The sequence below is a fragment of the Dermacentor variabilis genome, chromosome 3 (genome assembly GCF_050947875.1).
Source record: "Dermacentor variabilis isolate Ectoservices chromosome 3, ASM5094787v1, whole genome shotgun sequence".
Classification (NCBI taxonomy): domain Eukaryota; kingdom Metazoa; phylum Arthropoda; class Arachnida; order Ixodida; family Ixodidae; genus Dermacentor; species Dermacentor variabilis.
In genome coordinates, this window is record NC_134570.1 from 36,420,723 (window position 1) to 36,443,902 (window position 23,180).

The window sequence follows — 23,180 nt, forward strand, 5'->3', positions numbered from 1 at the left end:
AGTCGAATGCAGTGTTAATTTATGGATTGTAAAGTGGAATGCAATATTAAATTTATGGATTGTAAGGTGCAATGCAACATGAAATTAACTAATGGTGATATTCGCCGTTGAGGCATCGCTTGGCCTCGGGACATTTTCAAGGTGCATTTTCTAGCTTTCCGTTGCAAGGCCTCTTTCCCTGTGGTGTTATGAAAAGAAACAACTTCGTGATTAACAAAAAGCATGTGAATAATTCCTTTTATACAATAGCCCACAAATTTATTGAGCTTCAGGCTCCTTCATTTCTCTTGCCAGCATTGAGGAGATGATGTTCTTTATGTAGGAGAGGCTGGCAGAGGGAAACTTGGAGCATGTGTAGTCTGGAAAAGAAATACAGCATAGGATTACCGATGCATGCAGGATTTTCTAGCTTTCTAATAAAAGAATAACAAATTGAAGCCCTATGCTATGTTTAAGTGCAGGCCACACTGCTAGTGTCAGTCATACGTTATGTACTTTGAGCCAGGGTCTGCAGTTATCAGGTGTGCACCACGATATTGTAAAGAGCAGAGGCAGAATGAAGATAAACATCCCAGTACTGGCGCCAAGCTCTTTGGCATGCATAAAGAACAGGTCAGTGTGTTAGCAGCTGTTCATTGGAATTTTATATAATTCATTTGCACGTACAGGTAATCCTCCATAACGAAGCCAGTAAAACCAACACTTTACTTCGTTGTATAAAAATTTCGTTGAATGAAAATTTGACCTTTTATAAATTTATTTATACTCACAGAAAATTTCTCTTACCCAAAAGGGTGCGTAAACCTGATCAAATTATCAGGCAACCGGAAAAAATGAATTTCAATGGCAAAAAAAGTTGAAGCTTCACCCAAAAGTGGAAGCAATGATAGCAACACTAAAGTATAACAGCTATATGAAGGCTAACAAGCGTTGACATACAGCCTTGTTGGTAAGACACACTTATGGGTCCCCGAAATGGTCCGGACAAATTTTGTAGGCACGTGCGGCACGTGCAAATAGCTATGCGTATATCGTCGAGGTCTCTGCAGGACTCCATTCCTGCAATGGCTTCTCTTATACATATATGGAATTAGTAATGACGACTAAAAAGCTGGTATTTAGGCTGGACAGGTTCCTGCTGTATTGAGTAATATAAATAAAAGATCAGTTAAAGCCCTTATGTTAACATAACTGGAGGCCCGCTTGGCTCTGTACTCTACATATAGAGTGACAGATGCGCTCTGTGAATACGTACGCAGCTGTTGCAAACGCGTGCTGCCTATTTCAGTGTCTAGTTAAATTGCGTTTTCCTTATTAATTCCGTAACTAAGCGTATTCATGGCACGCAACGCGCCGGCAATGCCTCTCCATGGGCCGTGAACGTCAACTGCTCGAGGCGCTAGTCGTGACGCAAACTCGCCGGAATCTCTTGCGACCGTCAGGTAGGAGTTTTCAGGCATCCTTGTATCTATTAGAACACGTTGGCAAACCTGACTCTTGATTTTTGTTTGTTTGTTTGTTCGTGCTGAGAATATAGTTAGTTAATAGGTTACATTGAGTCCGATGCGAATAAATGTGCTCCGTCCTGCATGTCGATTATGAGCAAAGGCTGAATGAACATTAAAGTACATACTCTGATGAAGCCAGCTCTGATGGCGAATTAGCACATTGCCCAATTAGCCCAGAGGAAAACAAATATTAAGCCCGTGTCCGTGGCGTCTGTGGGCTTGCGTAAAGCAGCCGCTAAAACGTTGCGCCACTGGCCTCAATGGCGTGCTATCTCAATGCGCGGATATGTGGACTGCATTAAATCAGACTGTCCGCATGCAATACAAGTGTACTGGTGTGTATGCACTCAAGTATTGTAACAAGGCCCTCGCTACGCTTTTTTAATTAATGCATCAGCAACAAGAAAGCCTATCCTGAGAGCGTGTTTTGTAAACAGAGCAACGTATATTGCTCTGCGTAGAAGTATAGCCGTACGTGCGTGGTCGCAATAGCGTTCGTTTAAATGATGCACAGTAAATATTGTTCTCCTTTAGACGCACGTGCTTCGAAAGAAGCAACGTTATTTGGTTTGGTCGAGGATAGCGTCGGCGCATGCGCACGTGCAATTTATTGCGCAACAGTCGATCACGGGGGATGCTTGCCGTGGCAAGTGTACCTATGAATTCCTTAAACAATAACAGTTGAATGGCGTTGTTTAACGCCTCATGGCAACTGCAAGGCTGTGACAGACGCAGTAAAGGAATGTTTTCGCATCATTTCGGTCACTTGGCGTCCTAGAACGAGAGATCTCTCGTTCTAGAGAGAGAGAAAAGCACCTTTAATGAGCATAAAGATGCTTAGATTTGCGGGAGTGGTTGCGAAAGTTTCGAAGAAATACTTTACCAGTTTACACTGGTTTAGCGTTTTCCTTTACCATGTAGAACGAGACACAGTAAAGAAATATACTAAATCAGTGTAAACTGGTAAAGTATTCTTTCGAAACTTTACTTTCGTTCATTTGGCGGGTAAATGTTCATTATTACTGCACAAATAAAACTCGAGACTTTTGAAGGGATAGAGATTCGGCCTTGTTCGTACAATACGCTGCAAGTGAAGCGCAAAAAACCAAGGACAGACGGAAATTAAAACGCAATGCGCACCTGCGCATATGCTGCGCATGTGCTCGACCTCTTTTTTTTTATTGAAATGAATATTAGGAGAGGTTGGCGCCTTTACGGAGGCACCGGCTACTCCTTGTCACTCCGCAAAGAAAACAAATTTGCGTAAGAAGGGAGAATATTGACACAAGATATGACGCTCTATAGTACACCAGATGAATAAGAACTACACTGTCTAACAGTACATGAATCCCAAAGTTTTTTTTATGAGTTCAATACACATTTTCTTATATAAAGACATATATTTTGAATAGCTAAACACAAAACACATGTGATTACACTGCAAGCACAGAACACAGTCACATACTGCGTGAAACTAGCGATCACCACATAAATAAATTTTTAACCCAGAACAACACCCATATCAGTGATTTAGCTTATTAGGAGCAATTGAAACTTGATATTTCCCCAAAATGTTGGTGTCCTCGAAAAACTTCTTCAAAATAAGAAGCGCTCTTTTCTGAAGGCGTGCAGTTGGCCATGCACCAAGTATCGTTCCTAGAGTTAATGGTCTTCTGTCTAAAAGAAACAAATTTGCTTGCAATAACCTTCGTTGTGGATCGTATTTAGTGCACTCGAATATGACATGACACACATCTTCGTCTGGATGTCCACAAGAACACTGCAGACTAGAGGTACGTTTTATCCTGTGTAAGAAGTGTCTCGTAAATTCAGTACCAAGGCACAGGCGGCACACCAATGTTTCGCATTTTCTGTTTTCCTTTAGATTTTCGGGAATTGATAGTTCTATACATGGGTTTATAAAGCATGACTCCGAGTCCTTAAACTGCTTATCAAACCACGTAGTTTTGTTGAGATGACAGGAAATCTGTCTCAGGAGCAGACGGACTTCACTACGCAATAGGGGAAGATTGGTTGTCTCTACGTTATTGTGCGCCCGATTTGCAGCTGCATCCGCTGCAGTATTACCAGGAATAGTGCAGTGCCCAGATAACCACTGAAATGCAATTACATGGTTCATTTCGCTTGCTTTTGTATGTTCTTTGAGCGTCTCATACCAATAGCAAACTGTTCAAATAATTTTTCTTATTGCTTTGTAGTAATGTGAAAGCGGCTTGCGAGCCGCTAAAAATAACCCATTTTTGCGAATGCTTTTCTTATGTTATGAAACACAAAGCACACAGGACTGCAAACACAGTTCTGCCACGGTGGAAGATGTCTCTCGGTATAATTTAAATGTGTGCTCTAGCAATAAATGTGGAATGACGAATGCTGAAGTCGAGTAATTTTTATGACACGAACCGTCTGCATATACGTGGATGTACAGGGCATATAATAAGTAAATTTGGAAAAGTGCCAGTTGCTGTGCGGCTACGATGAACATGTCTCAGATATAATCCCTTCGACCGATAATTCTATTTTAGGACTTGTTAACATCCACGGAGCGTAACTAACATCCACTGTGCATAATTCAAATCTTTGTAATAATGCTTTATGTTCTTGAACATGATGAATTTTGCATTTGTTTCGTTCGTTAAGCGCGAGGTTTAATGGATGCGTCTCGTGTTGCGTTAAGATACGATAATTATGTCGGCATGTTTCAACCGTTCGTATGACTCGAAATGGTGGGTGACGGGCTTCAGCAATTACTAGAGAACTCGAGGTAGCCTGCGGAACCCCAAGACATACTCGCAGCCCCCTTGCCAATAGGCGTTGAAGACGTTTCTCAGAAGTTTGCGATAAAACATGTAGAAAAGGTGCCGAGTAAGCAATTTTTTTGTTTTATGAGTGCGTTATGAACTTGTAGTAGTGAAGAGACTGATCCCCCCACGTTGTGCCAGCAAGTCAACGAAGTACGCTTATTACAGCATTGGTCTGCTTTTCAGTTGCGCGGATTTGTGATGCCCATGTCAGCTGGCGGTCAAGAATAACCCCAATAAATTTATGCTCTTTCACGAACATCAAAGTTTGCCCATTAAGTGTAAGTTGGAAATTATTCAGCTGTCGTCTAGTGAAAGGAAGTACGGCTGACTTTGCGTATGAAAGACTAATGCCTCTTTCTTTTAAAAAGGTGTCAAACTATCAAGACCCTCTTGCAGCGTTGTTTAAATGTCTTGTATACAAGATACAGAGGCCAATATGCAGATGTCAACTGTGTACAGAGAATACTGTAGAGCAGACAGTAGTTTTTGTGGTAAGGCTGCCAATGCACCGTTGAATAAAAACGGACTGAGAACAGTGGCCTGCGGAACGCACTGTTTGATACTGTGATAATTTCTCTCTCCTTCAATTGTTTCCATAAATATTTTTCTTCCGTTCAAGAAATTTTATAGTCACCGCAGTGTTCGACAGTGTTGGCCAAGCTCTAACATACCAGCAAGGACGTGCATGTGACTTACAGTGTCGAATACTCTGAACGTCTAAGAATACTGCTGTTATCACATTTCCACACATTCGTTCATGTTCGACGCATGCGACAATGTCTAATACTGCATCCATTGTACAGCGATTTTGTCGAAAACCGGTCATGTAGTTGGAAAACACATCCGTGTGTTCACACCACCATTGCAGTCGATTGCCTGCCACAAAGGGGAGTCCTTCCTGGTTCCGTCTGTCCTCGCTTAGTGTAGGCTTTCCTTGAATTTCACTCCGAAATTATAGCGTTGGAACGTCATTGTCACGTAACGTATTTAGAGAGAATATTCTCGTTTTTGTTTAAGCCGTTGTTCAGGCGATGAAAAAAAAAATTGACGATACTTCTTGTATTGGCTCTTTAGTTCGTCTACGGAGTGTAGTGTGGTCGCTTTTCAACCATGAAGCGATTCACTGAACTTGAGTAGAGGCTGTGAGATTCTGTGATGTCATGGGGAGCGGTTTCGCACTTACTTCAAGGCTGGGCCACCGCCCGCCTTTCGTCTTATCCGTCTTACCTATAGACTCCCCTCGCGCTAAGAGTGGCCTTTTACTTTTAGTTATTTGTCGAAGCGTAACTTGCAAAAGAGTTTTGCTGTTGGGCTAGCTGGTATATTTTTTTAGCACTCTAGAAATACAGCTTATCGTAATATTTCTCGTTAAGGTCCCTTTAAAGTCAGCGCAAGTCTAAGAAGCATCCCGCGTGCATACACTCTACCCGCAATAAAGTGCTGCCGCCGCTTCCGGGGGTTTGAACCCGCGACCGATTGCTTAGAAGCGGAACTCCGTAGAGTCTACTGAGACGTACGCTGGGGCGGGTAACTATATCGTACCCGTGTCACGCTCTTTTAACGTCACGCTCTTTTGTTCCTCTTTACTTCTTCTTCTTCTTCTTCTTTTGCGAGGAAAAGCCGAGTGCGTGACCAGATGCATTTTGGCTCGGACCTCGCTATTTCGCCTTTGTTTTTGCCGCCGTAGCAGGGAAATGTGCGAGCGACCACTTGGCTGTTTCCCTCTGTCTTCCCTCTCCCTCACCCCTCTTTGTTTTCCTTCTTTTCTTTCTTTTTCACCGCCCAGTCCTCTTCGGACTCAATTCTCGAGCACCTCTAGCTGCATGCGGCCCGTCCAAGGCAGAGTCAGCGGAGGCAAGTGCGGTGCGATCGGGCAAAGCCGAGAAAGAGACCGTGAAGGAGGGACCGGGCCGGCCAAAGTGGCTTCGAAAAAATCTGGGCGTAGCTGGCTCAAAATGGATTTTGCCTCCCCTTCGAAGAGTGCCGCCGTCGCACCGCTGCTGCTGGCCGCACTTCGTTTGTTCGCTCCATCTTTTGTGTGCGTGCCCTTCCTCCGTTCGCTTAACTTTTTATTTTTCTCATACCTGATGCTCCCTTGCTTCTTTTTTTTTTTTTTTTTTTTTTCGACTGACCGCATCGTCGTTTCGTCGACGCGCTTGCGTGTTCGGCAATCGCGTAAGAAAGTACGGCGGGAGGCTGGGCGGTCGTGCTTGGCTTGGCTAAGCGCGCGGCGTCTACCTATAGCTCCTCAACGCGACGCGTCCGTCGCATTTCTTCTCTTAAAGCGAAGAACGCGAGGCCGGCAGCCGTGCGCTTGCTAATTCTTATTTCGGCCGCATGCGCGGAGAACGTACCGCGCGCTGCTTTCTATTTGTATCTCGAGGCGTCTTTCTTTCGTTCCTTTCTTTATTTCCTTTTCTTTCTTTCGGCGCTTCTAGCACAGCACCTTTCGGGAATCGCGACGCGCTCGGCCACTCGGTTAAACAGCGGGGGGCGACGGAGCCTCCTTTTCGCGGTGATCTAATACACTTCGATATGATTATTCTTTCTCGAGACCCCCCTCCGCCCCTTTTTCTTACGTCGTTGTCGGCGCTTGTCTTTGTCGACGTGGTCTCTGTGCTTCTCGGCAGCGAGGCTCCTTCTGTGCGACCGTCGACGTCTTCTCGTTTTGTTTTCCTTCGTCTGATGGGCGTGCATGCTCGCGTCAGACTCCAAGAATGTCTTTTGTGCTTCCGGAGAATTGAACGTCGCGCTGCGCGAGCGGGATTTTCAGATTATGCCAGAGATGAAGAGAGAGGGGGGAGGGGGAGGGATACAAGGAGGGCGATGCCCGTTTCGCCGCGTGCTTCTGATTACACAGGCTGGTTCGCGCAGTTGCACCGATCGAATAGAGAGAGAGAGAGAGAGAGAGAGAGAAATACAATTTTATTCTTTTAGCACCCTGCTGTATACAGATCGCTTTGACGCGCGTTCGGAATGATAATGGAAAAGTAAAATCGTTTCCCGGTGCTGTGTCCTGCTGTTTTCGAAGGCGCGACTTCGACGTCTCATCGTCTGCATACACTGCTGTGCATATGGCGTCGCCTGGAGGCGGTGATTGATTGCAAACCGTGGGGCACGTTAAAAACATAACCTTATTGATAATATGTAGACGCAGTTGTTTCATCCGCTCTTTCAGCGCTACGCTGACTGTCTGGCGTCGTTGTTTGGTTTATTTCCATTGAGGCAGTATTTTCCGGCGCTGCATATCGCTGACATCTCAAAATATGCTGTGCCGGCTTAGATAACTTTTACCTTTCCGTGCATTGGATGATGGGATGCTCCGTTTAGAAGAAATTGAACGCTTCTCTTCGGTCACTTGTTGGGCTTGGACACAAGCTTGTACCTGTCATTCCACTTTTGTGCTTGATTTGTCATTGCTTCATTGGCTTTCGCGCCATATATTAGTAAGTTAAAAATGAATGACTTAATTTCGAGTAAAAAGACACCGCGTGCTATGCGTGCCATCATACCTGACATGCGCCAACCCCGAGAGTTGAAAGCTAGAACTGTGCCACATACCCAATGCAAAAAAAAAAAAAAAAAAGCACTCGTGCGCCGCGCTTTGGATGCACTCTCTAATACCCCAGGTGGTCGGAATTAAACCGGAGTCACCAACTGGCATGTAAACCACCAGTTCTTTCTTTATTATTTAGCTTTTCTACAGACCAGTTTAGGTTTCGTTTGCCAGGAGGTGTACATGTGATGACGACAAGATGCAGACTGTAGTCATGTCCACAAAACATCGCAATGTTCTGTAGCACTTGCTCCAACTCGCTCGTTGGGTCTGTTACTATGCTGCTGCATCGGGCTGCCCAGTGAGTAGCAACATAGCCGCCTACAGAGCGGATGGGAGACGAGTGTTAATACGGTGCATCATCCTGCTACCACGTTATAACCCAAACTGGGGCCGAATTCACAAAGCTTTTCGTTCGTAAGTGTTGTTTTCTTTTTTTCCATTGCCCGGCCGCCTTTGGTGGTCATATATGTCCAGCATCAACATTAGCTCAATTTTCATCTCACAAAAGAACTTTTAGCGTAAAAGCTTCCTGTGAATTTATGGGCCCTAGTTCGTAGGAAAGCTATTATAGTAAAGTATTGAGGGCGCTAGCTCTGAAGTTAGCTAGCATTTTCTTTTTTTTCAAGGGTTTCTTGGTCAAGAACATTTATTTAAACCAAGAAATAAAAAGTTTGAAATGTAATGTTATATACGCCGTTAAATTGTAAGGAACTGGGCGTAAAATTAGCAAGCTTTCAGCGGCGCTGACAGCTAGATGCGTTCGGTGTCCTCTACTGTCTCGGTTCGAGCGATTTAATTTCATAATTGCGGATGGCGCGCCAGTGACGCTAATGGTGACCGTAGCTCTGGCTGTTTTCCGCAGAAGGCAAAGCACAAACTTTGTGCGTAAATCAACCGCGCACCGCTTTCGTACTATTTCGCCGCCGTCATTTTTGACGCCAAAAACAGAATTTCCATTCAGCCGAGTACTGCGGCGTGGGGACATTTAAAGCTCTCCTAATGAACCGTGACTAAGACGTATGATTGAAGTTGACTCCAGCGAACAGAAAGAATAGAAATGTTACACCATCCGGTTCTCATTCGTTAGAATTTCATGTTGTTCCGTAATTTTGCATCCAGGAAGAGACCTAACAAACTAGTTCTTCTGAAGGCGTTATATGCTGAGGGAGCAGTAAGCACGCCGCTTAAGGAGGAAGATATTTACGAGCATCACTTGTTTCTTCTTTGCTTTGTTTCATTTGAGACTAACCCGCTTTACCAGGTGGGATAGCAGTTCCATGCTTTCATTATGCGTTATGCCCTGCCTACACTATATATGAAGGAGGCGGAACTATTCAGGGAAGCCTAACTTCTGCTAAACATAGATTGAAGTATTGGGCGAATACTGTATTTATCACTGCAACTTCGATGAAGAGCTGTTAACTGAGTTTGTCGTGTCTGCCCTCTCCGTTACGCCGTCATCGCCATGCCCCACCAAGACATCCCCGATTTCACCTTGACATGCCTGAAAGAAAAACGAAACTTTGTCGCCGAGCCGCCACTAACTATGAAACTTGGCATCTGCGGCGATATGTATTAGGTAACCGTACGCGCTCACCGCTGAGCTGTCGCCCAGTGTTTTGCGCTCGGCAGTATGTGTGGCTGTGGCACTTTGTGTGCCACGAAGACTCTAAATGTGATGGCGTGGCGTCTGTGCATTCACATCAGGGGGCTGTTGCGTACTCCAGGGTAGCGTACCGCACTGCTGCCGAGAAGTAGCGACGCCTGCCTATCGAAGCTCGACCGACATTACTTATTGGGTAGCGTGGCGTTGTCACTGGGCTGCAGGCATCCGGTAGATCATGGCGACTGTTGCGTTTCGCCTGCGACACGTGGTTTTGCCGGCGCGACTGCGGCGGGGCGGCAGACATTTTGGCCCGATCGTCGTCGCCGCAACACTCATCGCCAGGTGTTTCCAGGCGCGACTGCGGCGATGCGACCGCCTAGGGATCATCCTCGCATTCCAGTCATTGTGCCCGAAACAGGCGATGCCAAAGCAGGGACCATCCTCTCATTCCAGTCATTGTGCCCGAAACAGGCGATGCCAAAGCAGGGACCATCCTCTCATTACAGTCATTGTGCCCGACCGGCAGCGCTACAACAGGGTGCTACGAGATCGTGCTCGACAGGGTGCTACGAGATCGTGCTCGTCATGGTGCTACGGCATCGCTACGACAGTGTGCGTCACCATTAGCCCATTGTACATTCACGTGCTCGTCTTTTGAGGGGTTCCTTCTTGCCCTCAACTGCGAGAGTATAAAAACAGCTGCCCCCGGACGCAAAAAGGAGGGCTCCGATTTCTTCTGTTGAGTGAAGTGCTCTCCCGTCTCTCTACTTCGGTCAAACCTGACCACCTACTCTTTGCGATGTTAAAATAAACAAGTTGTTTCGTTGTTACCAGTCGACTCATGCTTTGCCGGGACCTTCGGATGCTTCCAGTTGTACCCCAGGCCGCCAGGCCAACGCTACCCTTGGGGCTTGCGACCCAGGTACAACCACGGGCGTCAGCGCCGAGTTCCCAACAGATCGTACCAGCGGTCCGATCCAAACATCTGGTTGGCAGCGGTGAGATCGCCTCCGACTTCAAACAACTGTCTGCCAGCGGTGAGATCGCGACAACGGAGGCCAGCAGCGAAGAGATGCAGTTGACTGTATGCTGAGCAGCTCAACGACGATCCGAGAGCAGTGCAACGAGCCCTGTGTGATGACTGGTTGCCTGCAGCGGAACGACTGCGCTGGACTCTTGGCTGCGAGGTTTGGTGAGTGCGGGACTTTCTTCTTCTGAGCTTTGCCAGGCTTTTGTTAGTGTTAGAAACAGAGCTGGTAATTGTGGTTGTCGTTGCTGCCGGGTTAGTTTGCGGCAAGACAATAGTAAGCAGTAGAGAAAGCAGCATTCAGAGCAGCCATGGATTTGAAGTCGTTGCGCAAACCGAAATTGTTAGAGCTTGCAAGAGAGTTGGGTCTGGATGTCTCGGACAAACTCAGAAAACCAGAACTGCTAAAGGCTATTCTTGAGTTAGAGGCTGAGGATGACGAGCTGTCGGAATGCCTTGAGACTATTGAGGAGAGGTCAAAAAGACAGGAGCGCGAACTTAAAGAGCAAAAAGAGAAACAGGAGCGCGAACTTAAAGAGCAAAAAGAGAAACAGGAGCGCGAACTTAAAGAGCAGAAAGAAAAAGAAGAGCGTGACCGTCAACACGCTTTGGAAATGAAGCGTCTTGAGGTAGAGATGGAACGCGCTCGTAATGGAAGTCAGGCACACGGTGCAGGAGAACGAGTATTGTTCAAAATGACTGACCTGATGCGGCCGTTTAAGCTTGGAGAGGACATTGGTTTGTTCCTGGTTAACTTTGAGCGAACGTGCGAGAAGCAGGGGTTCTCTCGGGAAACGTGGCCACAGCGCTTGCTCACTTTGTTACCCGGCGAGGCGGCCGACGTAGTCGCTCGCTTGGATAGAGAGGAAGCAGAGGATTTCGACCAAGTAAAATCGAGTCTGCTAAAAAAGTACCGGCTGTCTGCGGAGGCGTTCCGTCGGAAGTTTCGGGAAAATGAGAAAGGCAGAAGTGAGTCATATACAGAGTTTGCGTATAGGCTTATGTCGAACATGCAGGAGTGGCTCAAAGAAGAGAAAGCGTTTGGTGACCACGATAAAGTTCTGCAGTGTTTCGGGCTAGAACAGTTTTATAGTCGGTTACCGGAGAACGTGCGATACTGGGTCTTGGATAGGCCAGACGTTTGTACGGTGGCTAAAGCCGCTGAGCTAGCCGAGGAGTTTGTGACGCGTCGAGCTCGCGGAGCTAAGGACGGTCAAAAGGATGAATTTGGCTCGAAGTTTGAGAGGCCAAAGTTCACACCCATGAGATTAAAGGGGGACACGCGTAGTGCGGATGCGAGCGAAAGCAGTCCGACCAAACGTAAAGAGACGGCGGCAGCCAAACGCAGAAAGCGGTTCGAGATGAGGCGAGCGCGCTTGTGTTATACGTGCCAGAAGCCGGGTCACTTTTCGGCGCAGTGTCCGGAAACAACACCACAAGTTGTGTTTTTTTCATTAGGCAGCACTGACGAGAACATGAAGCTTCTCGAGCCTTACATGCGAGACCTCCTCGTGAACGGGAAAGAGTGCCGAGTGCTTCGCGATTCCGCAGCTACGATGGATGTAGTTCACCCATCTTACGTAGAACCCCATATGTTCACGGGCGAGTGCGCGTGGATCAAGCAAGCCGTGGAAGCTCATAGCGTGTGTCTGCCCGTAGCAAAAGTGCTTATTGAAGGACCTTTCGGAGCGCTTGAGACGGAGGCGGCAGTGTCATCTATGCTGCCACCCCAGTACCCGTACCTATTTTCAAACAGGTCCGATCACCTCCTGCGCGAGAAGGGGCTTTTGTTTGGTGAAGCTAGTGTTCAGGCCTTAACCAGATCGAAGGTTCGGGAGCTCGCTGCAAAGGCGGTAGTTGCGGGGCCGACGTTATCAAACAACGAAAAAGGGTCAGAGGCGCAGCAAGCTGATATTCAGAGCACGCCCGAACTGAATAAAATTGAGTCTGTAGCGTTGAAGGCGCCAGATACTGGAGAGGAAAATCCCGATTCGGGAAAGTTAGAAGAGCTATCTACTGATTTGCTCATCGCGCCTACGTCAGACGGACTTGATAGGTTGCTAAAAGTCAGCCGGTCGGCTTTGATAGCCGAGCAAAAAAAGGATGGCAGCCTGGAAAACGTGCGCTGCAATGTCAAAGAAGGTATCGCCAGGAAAACTGCGCGTTTTGTGGAAAGAGGTGGAGTCCTGTACCGGAAGTATCTAGACCGAAGAGGAGTGGAGTTCGATCAGCTGATCGTGCCTCAATGCTATCGTCAGGATCTGTTGCGCTTGTCGCATGGGGGTTCGTGGTCCGGACACCTAGGAGTTAAGAAAACTAAGGACCGTCTCTTGCAAGAGTACTATTGGCCAGGGTGTTTTCGGGACGCAGACCATTTCGTGAGGACATGTGACACTTGTCAGCGAGTGGGAAAACCAGGGGACAAATCGAGGGCGCCGTTGAAATTGGTACCTATCATTACGGAGCCTTTTAGACGGCTCGTTATTGATACTGTGGGACCTCTGCCGGTAACAGCCACGGGGTACAGACACATTTTGACTGTGATCTGCCCAGCGACAAAGTTCCCTGAAGCAGTGCCGCTTAAAGAACTCAGCTCAGTTGAGATAGTTAATGCACTACTGTCCATATTTGCGCGAGTTGGTTTTCCTGCAGAAATTCAATCAGATCAGGGCACAGTGTTTACTAGCGCTTTGACGACAACTTTTCTCGAAAGGTGTGGGGTAAAGCTGTTACACAGCTCAGTGTACCACCCACAGTCGAATTCCGTTGAGAAGCTCCACTCCGTCATGAAGCGCGTGTTGAGAGCGTTGTGTTTTGAACATCGAACTGACTGGGAGCTGTGTCTGCCTGGGGTGATGTTTGCTTTAAGGACCGCGCCGCATGCAGCTACGGGGTTTTCGCCAGCTGAACTGGTGTACGGTCGCTCGCTTCGGTCTCCGCTTCGCATGCTTCGAGAATCATGGGAAGGTAGGGGCGACGACCCAGTCGTGGTGGAGTACGTACTTAAGCTCCTCGAACGCTTAAGAAGGGCACAGGAGTTGTCAGGTGAAGCAATGACAAAGGCCCAGCAGAGGGCCAAGGTTTATTATGATCGGACAGCCAGGGCCCGTCGTTTTGAGGTTGGCGATGAGGTCATGATATTGCGCACATCGCTAAACAACAAACTAGACGTGCAGTGGGAGGGCCCAGCACGAATTGTTCAGAAACTGTCGGACGTTAACTACGTGGTAAGTCTGCCAGGAAAGCGGAAAGCACAGCAAGTTTACCACTGTAATCTGCTCAAACCTTTAGACAAAGGGAAGCAGTGGTGTGCATGATGGTAAACGTTCCTGAAGAGCTTCCGGTCGAGCTTCCGGGACTAGGCTCAGTGACGAACAGGGAAGACACCGGTCAAGTCATTAGTGACCTTATCAGTAAAGCACCGCTGTCGCCTGAGCAGAAAACCGAACTACACCAGCTATTACAAGAGTTTCAAGGTCTGTTCTCTGAGAGGCCTGGTAGGACTTCGGTACTTACTCATGATATAGAACTTACCTCCCCAGAGCCAGTACGATCCAAGGCGTATCGGGTGTCACCCCGCCAGAGCGATATTATGGAGGCTGAGGTAAAGAAAATGCTACAGCTCGGTGTTATTGAGGCAGGTGAGAGTGATTATACCTCCCCTTTGATTTTAGTTGAGGTACCGGGCAAGGAACCTCGTCCTTGCGTCGACTACCGCAGGCTTAATTCCATCACTAAGGATCAAATTTATCCGATCCCTAACATCGAGGAGCGCCTTGAGAAAGTTAGTAGCGCTCAGTTTATTTCCACCCTAGATCTTGTCAGGGGTTATTGGCAGGTTCCACTTACAGAAGAGGCTAGTAGGTATGCGGCGTTCATTTCACCAATGGGAACATTCCGTCCTAAAGTGTTGAGTTTTGGTTTGAAGAACGCGCCATACTGTTTTTCAAGTCTCATGGATAAAGTGTTGCGGGGACAGCAAGAATTCGCTTTACCGTATCTAGACGACGTAGCGATATTCTCCGCATCCTGGTCTGAGCATATGACACACTTGCGGGCAGTGCTAACCCGCCTGCGCGAAGCAGGCTTGACAGTAAAGGCTCCTAAGTGCCAGTTAGCACAGGCCGAGGTTGTCTACCTCGGTCACGTGATTGGTCAGGGTCGTCGCCGCCCCTCTGAAATAAAAGTGGCCGCTGTGCGAGACTTTCCGCAACCGCGCACAAAGACCGATATTCGGTCGTTCTTAGGTGTCGCCGGCTACTATCAGAGGTACATCCCTAGGTACTCTGATATCGCGGCTCCCCTGACGGATGCTCTAAGAAAGACAGAGCCTCAAACAGTCGTCTGGGACGAGACAAAGGAAAGAGCTTTTAGCGCCCTAAAGAGTGCCCTAACAAGCCAGCCTGTGCTACGATCGCCAGACTATACAAAAGGGTTCATTGTTCAGTGCGATGCTAGTGAGCGAGGCATGGGCGTTGTACTGTGCCAACGGGAAAATGGAGAAGTAGAACACCCCGTCCTGTATGCTAGTCGTAAGCTGACCAGTCGTGAGCAGGCGTATAGCGCCCCCGAGAAAGAGTGTGCGTGTCTCGTGTGGGCCGTTCAGAAATTGTCATGCTATCTAGCCGGCTCGAGGTTTATCATTGAGACGGATCACTGCCCTCTCCAATGGCTGCAGACCATCTCTCCCAAAAATGGCCGCCTCCTGCGCTGGAGCCTCGCTTTACAACAATATTCCTTTGAGGTGCGTTACAAAAAGGGGAGTCTCAACGGTAACGCCGATGGCTTAAGTCGAAGCCCCTAACGTAGGAATCAGCCTCAAAATTGTTTGTTACTGATGTTTTTTTTCCTGAGGCAGGATTTTTTTTAACATATTGCTTTTGTTTAGTGTTTCAAAGTGATGATATGCTTTCTAGTGCAAGTTTTCAATTTGTGGACGCGTTCTGAGTGATGCTAGACTACTGCAAGGAACTAGGCAGTGGTATAAAAAGGGGAAAGAGCCTGGCAGGGCTTAGTGAGGGTTGTGCCGTGCTTGCTGACTGAGCGGTTGAGTTTCAGCGTAGTTCTAACGCTTGCCGGGAACGAGAACAAAAATGTGAACTCTCCCGAAGTCACTTTGCAGTGTCCCGTGCGAACTTGAACGAGAGAACGAGGCCTTCTCTGTGCGCTGCGCTCAAGAAACGTCGAGGGACGCCCGACTTCGGTTATGAGCATCATCGAGCGACATCCCTCCGGACAGCGGATGCAGTCCCCTGTCCATCGGGATCTCCTTCCCCCGGCGGGGCGGTCTGTTGCGTTTCGCCTGCGACACGTGGTTTTGCCGGCGCGACTGCGGCGGGGCGGCAGACATTTTGGCCCGATCGTCGTCGCCGCAACACTCATCGCCAGGTGTTTCCAGGCGCGACTGCGGCGATGCGACCGCCTAGGGATCATCCTCGCATTCCAGTCATTGTGCCCGAAACAGGCGATGCCAAAGCAGGGACCATCCTCTCATTCCAGTCATTGTGCCCGAAACAGGCGATGCCAAAGCAGGGACCATCCTCTCATTACAGTCATTGTGCCCGACCGGCAGCGCTACAACAGGGTGCTACGAGATCGTGCTCGACAGGGTGCTACGAGATCGTGCTCGTCATGGTGCTACGGCATCGCTACGACAGTGTGCGTCACCATTAGCCCATTGTACATTCACGTGCTCGTCTTTTGAGGGGTTCCTTCTTGCCCTCAACTGCGAGAGTATAAAAACAGCTGCCCCCGGACGCAAAAAGGAGGGCTCCGATTTCTTCTGTTGAGTGAAGTGCTCTCCCGTCTCTCTACTTCGGTCAAACCTGACCACCTACTCTTTGCGATGTTAAAATAAACAAGTTGTTTCGTTGTTACCAGTCGACTCATGCTTTGCCGGGACCTTCGGATGCTTCCAGTTGTACCCCAGGCCGCCAGGCCAACGCTACCCTTGGGGCTTGCGACCCAGGTACAACCACGGGCGTCAGCGCCGAGTTCCCAACAGATCGTACCAGCGGTCCGATCCAAACACGACCAAGCAGGGGCGAGACGATTTGCTAGTGCGAAACTTGCACGGTTTATTCAAAGGTAGTTGAAAGAAAATAAGAAAAGCATGAAGTATGAAGTATCAAGTATGAAGTCTCAAGTATGAATTCTCTCAAAGTAAATTTCGGAGCCCCTTAAATAGGCTCTCTACAAGTGTGGGCGGGATCTTGCTTCCGTAGAATGACACGTGACAGGCACGGAGAGAGGTCGCCCGTGGGCTCCGGCTCAGGAGGTAGGGAGAATGACCTCTCCGGCGCCGTGGGGTCCCGCCAAGAGAAGGAGAAGGGGATGAGGTAAGCACACACGATGCCACGACCATGAGAGGAGGGTAAGGGGATGAGGTCGCCCGTGGGCTCCGGCTCAGGGAGTAGGGTGAATGACCTCTCCGGCGCCGTGGGGTCCGGCCAAGAGAAGGTGAAGGGGATGAGGTCGCCCGTGGGCTCCGGCTCAGAGGGTAGGGTGAATGACCTGTCGCCACGTGGTGTCAGACGCCAACCCTAACAGGGCGCAGTAGGCAATACTGTAACGGACAACGAATACGTTGTACATATCGCAACGAAGTTGATCTCGAAAAGATAGCCCCATTATATCCCGAGCAACAAAGCAAGGACGATGGCGGTGTCCTCTGTGAGACCCTGCTGCTGTCGCAGGGGAACGAGTTGAAAGAGGGAGAAATCGCTGAATTGTATGTCAATACAATTGAAATCAGCGGCCTTAAATCGATGACCGGGAGTTCCCCGCGCTGCGAACAACTGATAGTCCGTGCACGGACAACAGACCTCGGGTTTTTGTTAACGACAAGTTTATCAATTGTTACGCTGATTTTACCTGCCTCGCAGACGCTTTCCCCCGTCAAATGTCCGACCACACTACTTTAATTCGTGACGTCAACTCAAACTGGTTAGTCGTCCTTGTGGCGGAAAACGATGACGCAACCACATCCAAAATCAATCACGAGTCCCTACGTGCGAGCTGAAAGCTGGCCTCTCCCTTCCCGCGGTAATTTTCAAAACCGTGCGTCTTGCACTGGACTGTCGATCTGCACTGCATGTCAAGTGCGAGACCTTATGGCAGCAACGGCCGCGGCGCGGCGGAAACCGCACAACAAAAATCCGTGGCGGCGAGAGACGTGACGCACTGCGTAGGGCGCGGTGGGTGTACTCTCTGAGTCATTGTGCAACATTAAAGCACCACGCGTCCGAGCGTACGAAAATGCCCCGAGCGTTCGCAAATGGGTTGGGCAACGGACGGAGGTGGGACGTTAAACAAAAAGAAAGCTTGAGAAAGATGCCAGCCTCACTTCTCGGACATTTTCCTACAGTGCGCAGTCGACGCGGACTGCTCGGGGCGCATTCGATTTCACCCTGACAAGCCATTCTTCATCCGTCTCCGTGGTGCCGCGTCGGGCGGCATTCTCGAATCAAAAGCGGCCTGTCTGCCGTCTGCTCTCTCTCTCTCTCTCTCTCGCTCTCTCTCTGCCGCACTCGGTGCAAATCAACGCCCGCCGCCACGTTTGTCGCTCCGTCGAGCTCTTAAAAGGAGAGCAATGAGGTGGAGCGCCGAGTGAGGTAGGTGGACACGCAGGAAGAACGAGGGCCTCCCGGCGTCATTGTTCTTTACGCCTGAACCTGACCGATGCAGCCATTGTCGGGAAGAGCAATAATATCCACGGTACGGCCAGCGTTGATCGGTCGGTAGCGACGGCAAGAGCGCCGCCCAAAGAAGCTCAAACTGTCGTCTTCGTCTTCAAAAGCAGCCAGCCGGAGGAAGCCACCGAACGTCGGCGTCGATGGCAGGAGCGTGTAGAGCTCTGCACACGCACGTTGCATAATTAGTTGTGTGCAGTTCTCCAGAAAGGTGCAAATAGGTGGAATGGACCTCGAAAGACAGACCTCGTTCACGACGAAGCGCCCAATTATGGCGCCGGTAGAAGAACGGTATTGCAGCTCCAGCTCATTTTACGGGTGTCGTCAAATGTGTGAAGAAAAGGGAAGCTGCCTCTGTGACATTTCGTATAGACAGCTTATATATAGAAAGACCAAGCGCACTTCATGTGCAACGCACTGAGGATGAGGAAAAGGAGTACTGCATCACGGGAACATAGAGAGCAGATCATCAGCATAATCATTGTCAACATGATGCACTACATGAAAAGCAAACGATATCGTGTTTGTTGTGTTCCCTTGAGAAATAGCCTCGGAGTTTCGCAAAGACATATTCGGCAGGAATGATAGCTATATATGTTATCCTTGTTCTCGATGCATCTGAGCACCTGCAACAGCTCCAATGATGCCTCCAAAAATAGGTGGTATTCGTGGCATCGTCTCTAGCTGTCCACTACCATAAAGCGACAGTTACACTCAGGTCCGACGACTATATGGTTGTGATGCTATACCATGCACGTGTATTCAGACGCGTCATGCAACATATACGTAAAAGGTCCCAGACATCTCGAAGGGCTGCCGTCCACGCGGTTTTCATTCCGTGCCTCTCTGTATCGTCAATGCTGCTCAGAATAAATGAGTCAGAGCGTGGCGCAAAGGAAAAGCACTGGTTCGTGCCAACTCCTCCCTTGACACCAATAGATTTTTTTTTTTGTTCCCTTTGTGCACCTTAAGCCTGTCTTTTCTCGCCGGCGCTTTGACTCGCCGCGGCGGCCTACGTTTTCTGGCGCCTCTCGCAATGGAATCGTTAGTGACAACGCTTGTGACGTCACGGGAGCTCTCGCCTGCCATATCCATTGCTTCGCATAGTAAGCGAGCAGCACCGTGCGTGGGCGTCTCGTTTTCTCCGAACCGTCATCTCGCGCGCGTTATGTCGGTGTGCTTCGTTTCGGATGGGCGAAGCAGTCCTAGGGGTGCCGTTGTCGGTTCCTTTTTGTCTCGTCGCTCGTAAAAATGTGAGCGCACGCGATCTCGGGTGTGATGCAGATTGTGTTCGTATAGAATAGCACGTAAACGCGAGGAAGGTCGGAGGAGACGTAGGGCGTGTTACACGGCACGCTTACGTACCCGCATTGCACCTCCTCCACCCACCTCGCTCTCTGCCCCCAAGGACACTGAAATTTGCTAGACCTCGTAGTACCAGGCGAATTCACACCTCGGTACTGCTGTTATTCAAACACTTCGTGGTAAATCTGCGTACTGCCATTAACATTTATTAAAATGAAGATTGAAATTTTCGTTCTAAAGGACATACTGGCCGAGCATCTGTGGCGACAAGGAAAGTTGAGCACAGACAACATGCTTAACAGGGAGACTATTTAGCAAACATCAAATTGTTCCGTTGCGATCCACGTACCGCGAGTAATTGTTGCTTAAAAATAAACTAGCTGCTACCTATATGGCATAGCTCACGGTTTAGCTCCAGAGTCGCCGGCACAGGGCTTCGCTGTCAGGCAACAAAGCTCCGCCCGATCAGTATAGATACGGGCGCTTTGGCATATGTCACGTATATTGTTTAGCACGTCCACATAACTGAACAGAGTAGGTGTCCTGACAGCATGCGAACAACTTATGATGTCGATTTCAGGGGATTTTAAGTTCCCAGATTAAATTAGAATTTTTTAGAAGACAGCGTCGGAATCACTCTGTCACCTGTAGTCATTGGTGTCAAAATGTTCCCGGATGCCGTCAGAGATCGTTAGCGACACCACGTGACTACACCAGTTTCGAGTCGGGAGAACTGGGAAAGCTAAATTGGGCCGAGAAGGGGGAGAGAGGTGGCAAGCCTAACAGAGGGCTTCCTTTCTTTATTTACTGAGAAACAGAAAGAAATCACGCCAGTCTCGGCGTCTATATATGAGCGTTTGGCGGTGACTGCGTGCGGCATCTCTTTTGACGACTGCTACGCGTTGGTTATTACTTTTTTCTGTTTCCTCTTCGCCAGGGGGAACAGCTGTCTAAGCGTTGCTTTGAATTGCCGCTGCTGACGTTTCCTGGCCACTCCGGTAATGAGAACGTATAAGTAACGACTGATGGGGGATGGTGGGGTTTGTTGGGGGGGGGGTCCGTGCGTCGCTTCCTACAGCGCTGCTTCGGGTGCCGCGCATTTCTCCGTGCCGCTAATTTTCTCCGAAAGAAAACACCTGTAAATGACGGCGTTCCGCTAACCGCGATGTCACCGGAACACGCAACCAACCAGGCAAGCCACAATATATGGGTTTCAGGTTTGTGTCGGGCATTCATCATTTTCATGCTTTTTTTTATGTCGCAAACGAATGAGCGCATACCAGCGATTTTAATCATTCTCGACTGCTATCTTTTACTTAAAGAAAAGTAATAATAAAATATATTTCCTTGCAACTTTCACTCCGAAGCGTTCCAGATGGTAAGTAGAAGTCGACTGTTAGGTCTGGTTGGTGAGATGTCATGGCTACGCACTGAACACGGAAGTTCACAGTTCTGCCACACGTGTACATGGGGTATAGGAAGGGCACAACGCAGTATATATGCCCGAAGCCACCGTCAGTTTCGCTCACTTGCGTTCTCTGTGTGGAGTGTTTTGCTTTGAACAATCGATGAGTTCCATTTGATAATTTGCAATCATCTGGGTTTTCATACAGCGTCCCAAATAACCATACGTGGCATGCAGTGTGGAGATTAATGGACATACGAATGTTTCTGATCGAGATAGGTTGAGATGAGAAGTCGTGACAAAAACGACGTTCAGGAATGCGGCGCTAACCATAACGCAGTGCAATAGCGACCAGAGAACCATGTGTTGCATTTCACTGGCTGTCTTTGTCGGTTGGTATAAAGCCGCGGCACGCGCGTGTAGAAAGCAGCGCCCAGCAGAGAAGTGCGGTGCTCAGGATACTGCGTCGACGTTATGCGGAAATGTCCGTGTGCTTCCATACTTCGATATTTCGCTATCATTTACGTTAGTGAAAGGAGGACTGAAAAGTCACGTTTGCCAGCGATGCATGTCACTCGTGGCGCCGGTCGCGCGAAGCGTTGTTATCATCATCATCATCATCATCATCATCATTATACCGTAGGACGAACGCCTCTCCCAGTAATCTTCTACTGTATTACGTCGGCCAACTCCCTTCTATATATCTGCCGACTTCCCAATCTCGCCACAGCACCAAATCCTACGCCGTACTTTACTGAATTTTCTACCCCCTGGTAGAAAATGCATTGAGGAAATTAGAAGATCGTCCCCTGAGTGGACAGACAGTACTACAGAGCACCGCCCTCAACGATCACCGGTTCAGAAGGCAGTGAAGGCACTTTTCTGCTTTCTCAGAACGTCTGGATGGCGCGAGCGGCTTTAACTCAAGTACTGTACGTGCACGTCTCTACACCTTCTCTCCCTTCTCTCTCTACCTCTTCTATCTTGTCCCCCTCCCTTCCCTCCCAGCGTAGGGTAGCCATCCAGACTTGTGACTGGTTAACATCCCTGCCTTCCTTATATTCCCCTCTCCCTCCTGGTACTCTATTCGTTACTCTAGTAGACAACTGGTCATCTGCTCCTTTATTCCTTAACCTGAACTACCAGCTGCATTCATTTCCTTTATTTCGCTCGACAACCTACCCCGCGTCAACTTAAGCTTGAATTCACGCGGCGGTGGCGAAGCGCTGATTCAGTCTGCAGGTGAGCATGACGTATACAGGCTCGGTGTCGCCGAATCGCGCCGTATCATGCAAGCACGGACGCAGCATAGATAAGCTTCTAACGACTCGATTCATCGCCGCTCGACCACGGTCGCGCTCGTCTGCGGACTGAACTATAGCTACCCGCCCCATCGTGAGAATCCAGCTTATAACCGTGACTCGCGCAAATGATTTTTGAGCACTGACAGCTCTTACGCGCATAGAATGCTTCTGCAATTGACCCAGGCTGCTCTCTCGATTTAATAGGGGGGACAGATTGAAAGAAATGAACGGAGGAAGAACAAAGCGAGAAAGGAGTTGCAGCGACACGCACAAGAAGCGCTCGCTCAAAGATGCCTGATATATATATATATATATATATATATATATATATATATATATATATATATATATATATATATATATATATATATATATATATATATATATATATATGTTGGCACACGTCTTTCGCACCGGTCTCCCAGCCTGTCCGGCGCTGGCGCGAGCGGTTGAACAGCTCGCCGGTGCTGTTCGTGGTCCTGTTCGCGGGCGCGTTTTCGCGATTCTACGTAGGCGTGGCGTTTCGCGTGTGCCCCCGCCGCCACGACGAAGTCACGCGTGGGCTGGGCTTGACGGTTTCCTCCGTTCTTATTACTATTATTATTTTATTTCTCTCTCTCTCTCTCTGGCGGTGTCGAACGAAAGGGGCGAGCCGCCGCCGCCGCAGCCACCGCGCTCTTCCTAATTCCGAGTGACAAAGCCAGATGGATGCGCGCCCGAGTCGCCGGTCCGGAAAAGCGCGCGCCAATGTCACTGCCGCCGCCGCCGCTTCGCGCCGGTTTTCTTGCGCTGCGTTTTCTGCTATACTTAAGCAGCAGAAAACGGAGACGATGACGAAGCGCGCGAAACGCGCAGCTACCTCTCCGGTCGGGAACGTATATACTCACGCGTCAGTCACGAATGCGGTAAACGCGACGACGGCACAGCGCAGGAGTCGTCGCTTCCACGCCTGT

At 48.9% G+C, this 23,180-nt stretch overlaps 1 protein-coding gene across 2 annotated transcripts in view; it reads left to right on the forward strand.

Annotated features, from left to right (window-relative positions):
- The window catches only part of LOC142575417 (uncharacterized), a 629,386-nt gene that overhangs the window by 224,674 nt on the left and 381,532 nt on the right, over window positions 1–23,180 (forward strand). The window lies entirely within an intron of this gene.